The sequence below is a fragment of the Rhinoderma darwinii genome, chromosome 2, assembly GCF_050947455.1.
Source record: "Rhinoderma darwinii isolate aRhiDar2 chromosome 2, aRhiDar2.hap1, whole genome shotgun sequence".
Classification (NCBI taxonomy): Eukaryota; Metazoa; Chordata; class Amphibia; order Anura; family Rhinodermatidae; genus Rhinoderma; species Rhinoderma darwinii.
Genome location: NC_134688.1, coordinates 285662003 through 285673853, shown reverse-complemented (window position 1 = coordinate 285673853; position 11851 = coordinate 285662003). Strand labels below are relative to the sequence as shown.

At 39.9% G+C, this 11851-nt stretch overlaps 1 long non-coding RNA gene across 1 annotated transcript in view; it reads right to left on the bottom strand.

Moving 5' to 3' along the window:
- Positions 1 to 601: 601 nt before the first annotated feature.
- LOC142743030 (uncharacterized) overlaps positions 602 to 11851 on the bottom strand; it is a 29515-nt gene continuing 18265 nt past the window's right edge. The window contains exons 2-3 of the long non-coding RNA XR_012881483.1: positions 2280 to 2393; positions 602 to 885 (exon numbers count right to left, since the gene is read on the bottom strand). This is a non-coding gene — a long non-coding RNA (uncharacterized LOC142743030). The remainder of the gene's footprint in view (positions 886 to 2279; positions 2394 to 11851) is intronic.

Genomic DNA, 11851 nt, shown 5'->3' with positions numbered 1-11851 from the left:
CGGAAAATACGCAGCAAAATTGCAGGAAAAGCGCAGGTAAAAACCGCACTTAATCATGCGCTTTTTGATTTGTTTTAGGTGCGATTTTAACATTTTGATGTGTAAATAGGTGCGTTTTCATGCTGCGGTGATTTGCTGCGTTTTTCTTTAGAACTAGTCTGATACAATTCGCAAGCGGAAACAAATGATAAATTGACTTGCTGCGGATTTTAAAATACGCACCGCAGGTCAATTTACATGCAGAAAAAAAAAACAACGCAGCATGTACATGAGATTTCATGAAATCTAATTTCTTTTGCTGGCACTGTATTACGCGGCACGCAAATATGCGCGGCAAAACTGCACGTAATACGGATTGTGTGCATCCAGTCTTCCACGAAAAAGAGAAAACCATTTAAACAAAAGAAAAAAAATGTAAAAAAATTTAAAGCTGTAATTTAACATTAGTTTACTCTTATATATAGATCTTCAGATATGGAGGAGTCTTATGCAAAGGATTATGCGCGTGAATTAATGGGAACTTGTAAAACAGGCATCTTTTTACGTAACCCATGCAGATATTTCTATACATTCTCCATATTATATAGATGAAACAGCTGTCATTTCACATTAGTTTACTTTTATATATGTCTTCCGATATGGCATCCCCTAGAAAGAATAAATTAAATTAAGAAAGAATCCATATAAGCATCTTATTAACCGGCATGTGCTGAATATAATCTGGGGGTCTGCGATTTTCAGGAATCTCTCCAGATCTTCATTGTCCTTTCATTGACAGACTGGAGCTGTCATTCTTTTCAGCGTGTCCCCACAGCCCATCCTCTGCACAAATCACACCAGGCTGGCTAGCTGCTCTTATAAAAGGATGGAACGGATGCTACCAATCTGCATGTGGAAAGGGGAGTGTAAATGTTATCTGTGTGATTTTTTTTTTTTTAACAGGAATTTACTTGACGATATGAATATTACCACAAGAGCTTGTAAGAAACATTGCGCGTGTCAGGGGCTCAGGAGGTTTTGATTGGCCAGCTCCTCTTTATGGTCCCTGCACCCCTCTGTCTAGTTTTGGTACCTTCCTTTCCTGCTACCCAGAGGAGAGATGCAGGGTGGAAGGATGCTCTGTTGTCAGTGAGTGGCAGGGTGTGTGTCCGGCTAGCTTCTACATCAGACCAAGGCAGGGGGGGTCACTGACACCCAGGTAAGCAGGGCTCTGTGGACTAGGAGGTGGTGCTCATGGGTAATGTGGATTATTGTTTGTTAGTGGATCTCATAATGTGTGAAATAGCTTCAATAAGGAAACGTGTCTCACTGCTTCACCAAGTATCTCCATGCACACAATGCATATTGGTCCATATAAAACCAGATTATATAGATTATACACCCCATGACCAGAGAAAGCTACTCAAAGTGCTAAAATACTACTTAGATATGTCCGGTATAACAGTCTGCTAAAGTTTGTCACATTATCCTTCCTTCTTGGTCCCCCAACCTCTCTCTTATATCAGGTGGCTAGCCCAATATAATAATGTAGGGATAGTTCGGCACATTCAGAAGAAGTGTCATTTTGTCATATAGGACAATTTTTACTGGATATATATCAATTTCATGTTCTATATATTGGAGTTAAAAAATATTCCAATATGAATGAATGGTGCAAGAAAAACCCTAAATTGTACATGTGGTTTACCTAGTACTAGCTGGAGAAGAAAACCTTGTGTGCACTTATAAATGTGGCATACCCATGTAACTAAACCACACCCCCAAAAAGAAACTGGTCAGCCAATAGAAAACTATTTTAAAGATAGCAGCCAATCTAAAATCATAGCATTTTGGCTAGGTCCACACCACGTTCGGCCATTCCTGCAGGTTTCGAATGATAGCCTTTGGGCAAGTTAGACATAAGAGAATTTTCTGGTGTATATGCCGAACATTCACCCCAAACGTGGTGTGAACCAGCCATTTGTGCTCCAGACTCTTCCTGCCTCCAGCTTCTGGGACAGGAAGTAGTTGTCTAAACATGTCAAAAAAGACCAGAGCCTTCAACTTAATTTATAGCCTGTAAGGATACAAGGTTTTGTGTTTTTTGAAACAAGTTGAAACAATGAATGCAGACATACAGTAGCTCAGTAGTGACATAAATGAGTGAGGAAGTAGCTAGCTTCTCCTGCTTTAGCTGGCAGTCTGAGATGTTTAAGCCACATGCGCATATGCCTAGTACACAAGTAGTTATACCCCCAAAACAAATATAAGAAATACAAAATAACTTTTCTTTCTAGCACCTTTCTTGAGGCTTCTGTCCATAGGGGTTGTTTATTCTACAGATTTTAGATGGCTGCTGTATGAACAATTTTCATTCAATTTTCATTCACTGTTGACCTGTGAAGGTTGTAGTTCTGGACGACAACGCCATGAATTAAAAATGTCACATCGCTGAAGTCATGATGCAACCGATTTGAGAATGCCCCGTGGTGGTTGTTTGTCATGAATGTCTTTCCAAGTATGACAACGACTGCACCTAACAACACCTGAAAATATGCATCGTGGCAGAACGACTTTTTCCACAGATATCTGCCTGTGGTTGACGTCTATCACGCAAGACCTATATTGGCCTTTATGGTAATCTACATTGAACAGGTTTAAAGAGGTCTTATGGGTTCTAAGAAAAACACAAAAATGGACAGTATATATTATATGTGGTGCATTTTTTCGGCGGAATGTCCACTACGGAAAAGCAGGTAAAGAAAAAAAAGCCTATACTTACCTTTAGTCATGGCGACGCGTCCCTCTGACGTCCTGCAGCCCGGCCTCCCGGGATGATGTTTCATCCCATGTGACCGCTGCAGCCAATCAAATGGGATAAAACGTCATTCCTAGAGGCCTGACTGGACAAAGAAGCATAGAGATCTGGGTAAGTATAATCTTTTTTTTTTCTTCTTAGTTGCAATTTATGTGGCGGAATAGCAGCTTTTCCGCTGCAAAAATCGCAACATCTGCTATTTGTTGTGAGTTTTACCTCCCCATTGAATTCAATGGGGAAAACCTGCAACAGAAAGCCAGCGATTAAAAAAAACACATGGCAGGTCAATTTGTGAATGGTTTTTCAGCTGATTTTTTAACGCATCGTGTGGATGAGTTTTGTTCAAATCTCATCCAGTCTGCTACTGTATTACGCTGCAGATTTTCCACAATGAAATCCGTTGCTTGAAATCCACAGTATTCACGCTACGGGTGGACAAACCCTTAGGCTCAATGCACACAATGCGTATCACGTGCAGTTTTGCCGTGCGGATTTGCATGCGGCAATTCCGCAGCGTAATACAGTACCAGCATAGTCAAGGAGATTCCAGGAAATCTCATGTACACGCTACAGTATTTTTCGGGACAGAAATTTACCTGTGGTGCGTATTTTAGAATCCGCAGCATGTCAATTTATCTTGCGTTTCTGCTTGCAAATTGTATCTGCCTAGTGCTGTGAAAAATCGCACCAAAACCCGCAGCATGAAAAACGCATCAAAACGTAAAAACTGCACCGAAAAATTCATAGAAAAATGCACGATTAGGTGCGGTTTTTACCTGCAAATTTCCTGGGTATTGCTGTGGTTTTGGTGCGTGTTTTCCGCAGCAAAATATGCGACGTGTGCATGTAGCCTTACAGTACACAGTTTTTATTTTCATTTTAACAGAATAATTCGATTGTGATTTTGTCCTCTGGCGTTCTATTAAAACCACATGCAATACTATCAGGAATGCATTTTTCTGCTATGCTATATTGCATAAAACGGCAAAGTAACAAACTTCTATGTATCAAAGATAGTGGCTTTTGCGTCCACTTGAAAATTCAAATAAATCCGCCTGAATGAGAACGCTTAAAAGAATTTTATTAAATAAACTATTAAAACCTGAGTAGAACAGTAAACAGTAAAGAACATCAGTAGAACACCTAACGCGTTTCTACATCCCTCTATCACTAGGATGTTTCTAATTGATTCACAACAAGGGCAGCTAAAACACAGTTCAGTGTTTCTATCAAGCCCCCCTGTTGTGCAGATATCAGTGACAGCACTGGTGTCTGACCGCAATGCGCGCCGTTAGACGCCATACTATTTATAGTTTTAGCCCCTCCTACCCAGGGCAGAATGAGCCCTTTTCTATGCCCAATCAGACACCACCGAATGTGGTCATCATGTATCGCCAGGCATACATATCTTTGTGCCTTGCGATCCTTGACGACCGCAACTGCTATGAGATTATCCCTTCCAATCCCATTAACTCCTATAAGGAGGCACTCAAAAATATTCTTGTGGCAGCCAAAAAGGATGGATTGATTGATCAAAGGGAATTTAGGTTTCTCTTACCAGATTTACCGGTGATGGCAACATTTTGCAGTTTACCCAAGATCCACGAGGGCACTGCTTCATTGAAGGGTCATCCCATAGTAGCTGGAATTGACAGTATCACTCAGATTGCAAGTCTGTATGTGGATTATTTCCTCCGTCCATTTGTAGTTACACTTCCATCTTATGTGAGAGACACAACGGATGTCCTCAAGCAGATAGAGGATATACAACTTGATGCAGATGTGCTTCTGGCCAGCCTGGACGTTGAGGCCCTGTATAGCTCTATACCTCATACTAGGGGCTGTGAAGCGGTGCAATATTTCCCTAACTCTAGGGGAGCTCAGTATTTCAATCATAACGTATTTGTTGTGAGAATTCTCAGATTCATACTGGAACACAACTCCTTTGTGTTCAATAAGAAATATGAAATATCCGAGTGATAGAGGGATGTAGAAACGCGTTAGGTGTTCTACTAATGTACTATTTGTTAGACTTTTCTTTTTCTTTTCAATTTTCTTTTTATTGTTTTAAACAAAATTAAATCATACAAACAGCATGTCAAACAGTTTTTGACAGCATATGTAGGTACAATCAAGCAGATGTAAAATGCCAGTAAATACACTGTAACGTTGCATATCCAGACTTAACGATCAGGTTAAGATGCAAAATTTAGAACAAAAATTAGAGTGATGCAATGTAAGTACACATTACAAGGGGACAGATGGAGGGGATAGGGAAGGGGAAAAGGGTGTGAGAGAGAGGAGGAGGGGGAAAGAGGATTGAGAGAGATTTACAAGATAAATTTATCTGAAATCTAAAAGTGTTAGTTACAATTAAACGACTATTCCAGGACTAACGAATCCTACAATCGGACATATACCGGGTGTCTATTGTGTGACCAAGGCTACCTCCAAAAACCGGGCTGAGGTACGGAAAGTTGTCCAGGGTTTCCAAATCCCTGAAAATCTACTGTATGAGCGGTTAGAGAGTGCCACTGTTTCTTCTATATAGTAAATTTGCTCGACATTGTTTATCCATTGGGAGAGCGTGGGAACTTGAGTCGATCTCCAATTTGGGGGGATGAGGAGTTTAGCCCCCGATAAGAGGTGTTTAACTAGAAGATTTGTGGGTTTGTTTAATTTTGCCAGTGTTAAATTAAGAAAAATGGTAGCCGGGGGTATTTGGTTTGAGATGCCACAAATTTTCGCTATATGATCCAGTACAGGTACCTAATAACTTTGAAGCTTAGTGCATGACCACCAAATATGTATGTAGGAACCTGTTTCCCTCAAACATCTCCAGCATGTGTCTGGAATGGATGGGTACCAAAGATGTGTTTTATCCAGTGTGGTATACCACCTAGACACTATCTTGTAAGAGTTTTCTTGCATTTTGATACACTGGGATGCACCATGAGAATTTCTATAAAGAATGTTTGTATCCTCTTTGGTTAAAGTGATGGAAAGATCCTTTTCCCAGAGCGCGATATATGATCTTTTAGTAGGGACATTTCTAGTGATTAACAGTTTATATATCTGGGAAAAAAATTTCCATTGATATTTGACTTGTCCCAGGAGGGACTCAAAGATAGTCCAAGATCTTTCTAAGGACCCTACTGTGAGGTATGGTATGATTGCTTTTTTTAGTGACATATAATGTATCAGGTGAAGGTTCGGTAAGTTAGGGTTCTCAGACCAATCCTGAAAGGATATAATCATCCCATCTTCCAATATGGAGTCTAGAGTATCAGACAATCTGACTGAAGGGTTGCTAGTTTGACTTCCCAATCCCTCTCGGTATAAATCTATCAGGTCTGAAATACGTGACAGTGGGGATGGGGTGGGAACCAGCAGGTCCCTGAAGAGAGAAAGTTATTTCACTGTTAACTTAGTGAGAACATTGTGAAATAAAAGGTTTATTATGCTGTCTGGATGTGCAAGTAACAGTGCTCTTAGAGGTACAGGAAGCTCCTCAATTGAGAGCCATAATTTATTCTCCGGTTTCCGAAACCAGTCTACAGTCCTGAATATAGTAGCCGTATGATAATAGTTCCTAAAATCAGGAGCTCCAATTCCTCTCAGGGACTTAGGCAGTGAAAATGTCGCTGCGCTGATTTTGGGGTGTCTGTCGTTCCAAATATAGTGAAACAAAATTGAGCGAAATTTCGTGAAGTAAGATTGTGGAATGTGGATAGGTAACATTTGGAATAGGTAGTTGAATTTGGGAAGGATTAACCCCTTAATCAAGTTTTTTCTTCCCATCCAGGAGATGAAGAGAGCCAGTCAGGATTCTATGATGGATTTAGTAAGTGACAGGAGAGGGGAATAGTTTAGGGCGAAGTGGTCTGGCCAATGTTTACACAGTTTGACACCCAAGTACGTGATACACTTTGGAGGCCACTTGATTGGATAACGGGATTCTAATAAGCATATAGTAGAGTTAGACATTTATCCCTAAAGCTTCAGACTTATCTGTGTTAATTCTGAAATTGGACAAAGTGCTAAAGTTAGAAAAAATTTCAAGAACTGCCGGTATTTGTGCAACCGGGTCAGACATGATTATGAGTAAATCGTCTGCAAATACTGTTGTTTTGTGATGTGTAGATTGTGTTGTGATACCTTTTATATCTGGGTGTTGTCTGATATTTTGGATTAATGATTCCATCACAAGGACAAACAGGAGTGGCGAGAGCGGGCAGCCTTGCCTAGTTCCATATAGTATTTGAAAGCTAGATGAGAGGGTTCCGTTAATGCGAAGTTTAGCTGTTGGAATGGTATACATTTGTAGTATAGCTTGGGTAAAAATTTTAGGGATTCCAAATCGATCTAGGGTTTCTTCCATAAAGGTCTAGTCTACCCTGTCGAAGGCCTTCTCTGCGTCAGCAAAAGAGAAGAACAGATCTCTGACATTCCTGAGTACTAACTGTAATAAATGTAAAAGTCGTAGAGAGTTATCTTTCCCTTCTCTACCCAAAACGAATCCCACTTGTTCAGGAGCAATTAAGTCAGGTAACATCGGACTTAAACGGTTAGCTAAAAGTTTTGCGAATATTTTCAGGTCAGTGTTTAAGAGGGAGATAGGTCTATAGTTACTACATAAGTCAGGGTCCTTGCCGTCCTTGTGAATCAAAGTAATGTGTGCTTCTAGTGTCTGTCTAGGGAAGCTAGAGCCTTGTAGTATAGAATTACTCAAACTAAGGAGATGAGGTTGTAGTTCTTTCTGAAATACTTTATAGTATTGTATGGGAAGGCCATCTGGTCCTGGGCTTTTTCCAGAAGGGCACTTAGACAGGATAGACTGAAACTCAAGCCCCGTGACTGGTGTCTGTAAAATGGTTTGTTGTGTGGGGGAGAGTTGAGTTAGGGACGCAAGAAATTAGTTAATGTTTTGTTTCCTATCACTCCTCTCTCTATCAGTCTCTTGAGAACGGATTTGATAGAGAGAAGAGTAGTAATTTACAAACGCCTCTGAAATCCGGTCCGTGTCACTAGTTTTCAAGCCATTAGGCAATTTCAGGGAGTGAATATAAGACCTGGATTTTCTCTTTTTTATGAGCGATATCATGAGTTTGGAGACTTTATCTCCATGTATGAATATTTGATTTTTGCAGTTAGAATAAAATTTGGAGAGACTGTTTATTGAGTAAATCCTTTAGGGATTGCCTTTTATCCGTGAGTGAGGTAAGGATGTCTAGGGTTTGCAAATATTTATGTTGTCGTTCCAGTTTCAAATTTTCCTCATACAACGCAGAAAGATTTCGCCTTCGAATTCTATTTTGGTACGAACTAATAGAAATTAATTCACCTCTAATCACTGCCTTATGGGCCTCCCACATCACCGACATAGGGCATTGCTCCAAAGTATTAGTTTGGAAATAAGATGTTAAAGACGAGGCAATACGTTTCCTAATAGCATCAGAGTTGAGTAAACTTTCATTCAGGGACCATGTATTATGTCCAGACGATCTATGTGTTAGCGAGGTACGTAACAGTAGAGGAGAGTGATCTGAATGTATAGTGGTAAGAAATCGTACTTCTGCTATATTAGGCAGTATCGATAGAGTAAGAAATAGATAGTCGAGTCTCTGATAGGAATTGTGTGGAGATGAGAATTGCGTATAATCATTTGCAGTTGGGTGCATATGCCGCCAGGTACCAATTAAGGGAAAGGATTGAAGTGATTTTTTAATACGTGAAAGTGCTCTGTGTGAAAGCGAGGTTTCTTTGTAGAAGAGTAAAGGCCCGGTTCCAGAGCCACGTTTAGGTCCCCACCCATTAAAAAGATACCTTCAATAAAATTCCTTTCTTTGTCTAGTACAGATGGGATCCATGAAGCCTGGTTGGTGTTAGTTACATATAGATTGCCCAACGTAACTAGTGATCCAGCTAAGAGGCCTTTTATGAATATATATCTGCCTTCGCTGTCAGAAAGTGTATCATGTAAAACAAAGGGTACATGTTTGGCGAGGGCTATTGCGACTCCACAGGAATTTTTGGTTGGGGTGTGCGAATGAAACCATGTGTTGTAATGCGATCTATGGAAAGAAGGGCATTTATGGGCCCATAAATGGGTATCTTGAAACAATACGATGTCTGCTTTATTGTTTTTTAGATAATGAAGGATTTGCGAACGTTTGACCGGTGAGTTTAGGCCTCTAACACTGTAAGAGACTATTGACCATGTTGGATGAGGGTTAGTCATAGTGACGTTGCAGAATTGGAAACATTAGAAACGGTATCTCTCTTGAAGAAATGTCCTATAAAATGGGGAAGGGGAACAAGGGATGAAAGGAACATAAACATAACTAGTACAGTTTGTTATTTGTTAGACTTTTGACTACTAGTTATTTAAAACTGCAAAGTACTGTCAAGAACCCTAGTTGTATGTGAGTTTAAGCCTTTGTTTTCGTAGAGTAAACTAGGCTCCAGCTGATAAATAATTCTTCTTTGATCAGCACTTTGATCATCACATCAAGAAGGACATGTAGATATTCACATCCTAAAAACTCTTCCGTTCAGCATTACTGACATGCAGTGTTTAATCTAACTAGAAATCCCTTTATAACCGCAGGCATGGCAGGTCGTAGGTTAGATATCTCCCAGTGTGGGACTTTTTGTTGATGTTCCTCCCCTTCCGTCCACCATTATTAAATGAAACCTCAGTTATGTCAAATAAAATTTACATAATTGTTAACTATATGTATCATTTTAAAATATCCCCTCAGAATTCACATAGTATAAATGTATAGCCAAGTATTGGTTGTAAACATTGTTTTGTGGCTCTTTTATATAGTCACTGTGGATATCTTTGTTATACTTTGAGGGCAGAAGAGTTAGAATTTGTATTGCGGCTCAATGGCTTGAAACGTTGGTGGCACTGCGATTTGCACAGTTAGGGCATGTTCACACGTGGCGGAATTGCTGTGGAATTCCGCTGCGGACGGTCCGCACTGGAAATCTGCAGCAGACAGTCTGTCCATTGGTTTCCACACCTTTTTAGTTATCTTCGTGCAGACGTTGCGGACAACTCCACTGCGGACCATAGGCTGCGGTGCGGAATTTGGTGTCCACAGCATACATTGGCTGTTGCGGACTTGATGCGTACTTGTGGCGTAATATCTCCATTGACTTCAATGGAGTTTAAAAATTACGCAATGAAATCCGCAGATGTTATGTGTGTTGCGGATTGCTTTTGCGAACAAGATATTTCATCATTCTGGCTGGACCTATGTATTTCGAGGTCTATAGCCAGTTTGAGATGGAATGTTTTAAAAGAGAGCAGGATGTACTCTTCACCTGAATCCGCAACGATTAATCCACAGCATTTTACTTCACATTTTAGGCAAAGGCGCAACGGAATCTGCAACGCAGATTATGAGTGGCATTGATGCGAACAGTGTCTGCAGAATTCTGCCACGTCTGAACATGCTCTTATGGGGGCACTATAGCTGGCTCTGTTATAGGAGCACTGGCTGACATCTCTATGGTGGCATTACTGGCATGCAATTTTATGTGGGAACTCTAGCTTGCACTTTCATGGGAGCAATGTTGCTAATACTGCCATGGAGGCACTGTACCCGAAGTTATGGTGAGACTGTGACTGTCTCTTCTTTGGCTAGTGTTGTTATACTGTATATTATTTAGATATATGGCCCAACCCATCAGCCCAATTGCAACAGTTGCAACTTCTTAGAAATTTGTTATTTCAATAAAGTTGTTATTTTAATTTAAAAAAACAGGGAGAATTGAGAAAAAATTGTGAATAACGCTGTTGTTCTGTTTTGTGAAGGCCAAGGAATAGATGCACTCATAGGAATCCATTATATCACACAGTTTATGTGGCTCAAGGACGCTATGAGACCAAGTTGCAACGCCAGTACAAGTGATTGAGAACCAAGGCAGTCACACAACTATTGTGCAACTTTTCCCATATCTTTTTTACTTAATGTCGCAATCTTTGTGCATCTCCACTCATATCTAGCAGAATTCAATTGCCCACAGCCACTTCTAGACCCCCAGAGACATCACGGTAGCTTAAATGCAGCTCCTATAGATGTCGGTGGGGACGAAATATAGGTCAGTCCCCCATGTGTAACTATGTGAATATGACACTTGGGCTCCATGTAAGCCTAATGGAATAGAATATATCACAAAGGGTCATATAATAAAGTAACACTTTAAACCATGTAAGTTCTAGGTCTCCTAAACACATCTATGCTGGGGACTGAACTGTAAAAAAATGATTATCTAGTGGTGGTCATATGGCTCATTGGTGTTGTATTGGAGAAAAAAAAATGCAAACACAAAATTCAACAATTCTGGAACAGTTTTACTTTTCTGAATCCCTTAAAAAAACAAAAAAAATATGGAACCAATGCACAAAGATGAAACTGCATGTAAATTTCCACTAGTAAATTGCTACACTGCACTAGTAGTGTCAACCACATATAAAAGTCTTTGTGTGATACCTACAAAGAGATTGGCTATGATAATCCCTGTAGACGTTTCTCTTGGGCACCATAGGCAAAGTAAAAAATAAATTGTTGAATTACATCATATGGACACTATGCCATACTAAAAATCAGTATTGTTATAACTGGTATATTTCTCAGCCAATAGTACAGAGATGAACTCTTCACCATAAATACTTTAACTGGACAACCCATGTCAATAAGTACTTTTATGTCATATACAGTATTAGAGGGGTGTCCAGCATTTGGTACACCCCTATGTTAGCCATACTAGCAGAGAGCTGTTACAAAGAACAACTTTTTTTTTTTGCATAAACGCTTATTGGGCGTGGGGAGTTATAGGGGAACATGCTGGAGTTTCTTTTTATTAGTAATAAGAAAATGTATTACAATACTTGCTCTCTTTCCCATCGTGGGAAAAAAATGTTTAAATGGGCTCCTGAGGAACTATATACAGGATTATGTTACAATAAATAGTATTATAAGTAACAGCCAGCACGGATTTACTAAAGACAGAAGTTGTCAAACCAACCTGATTTGTTTT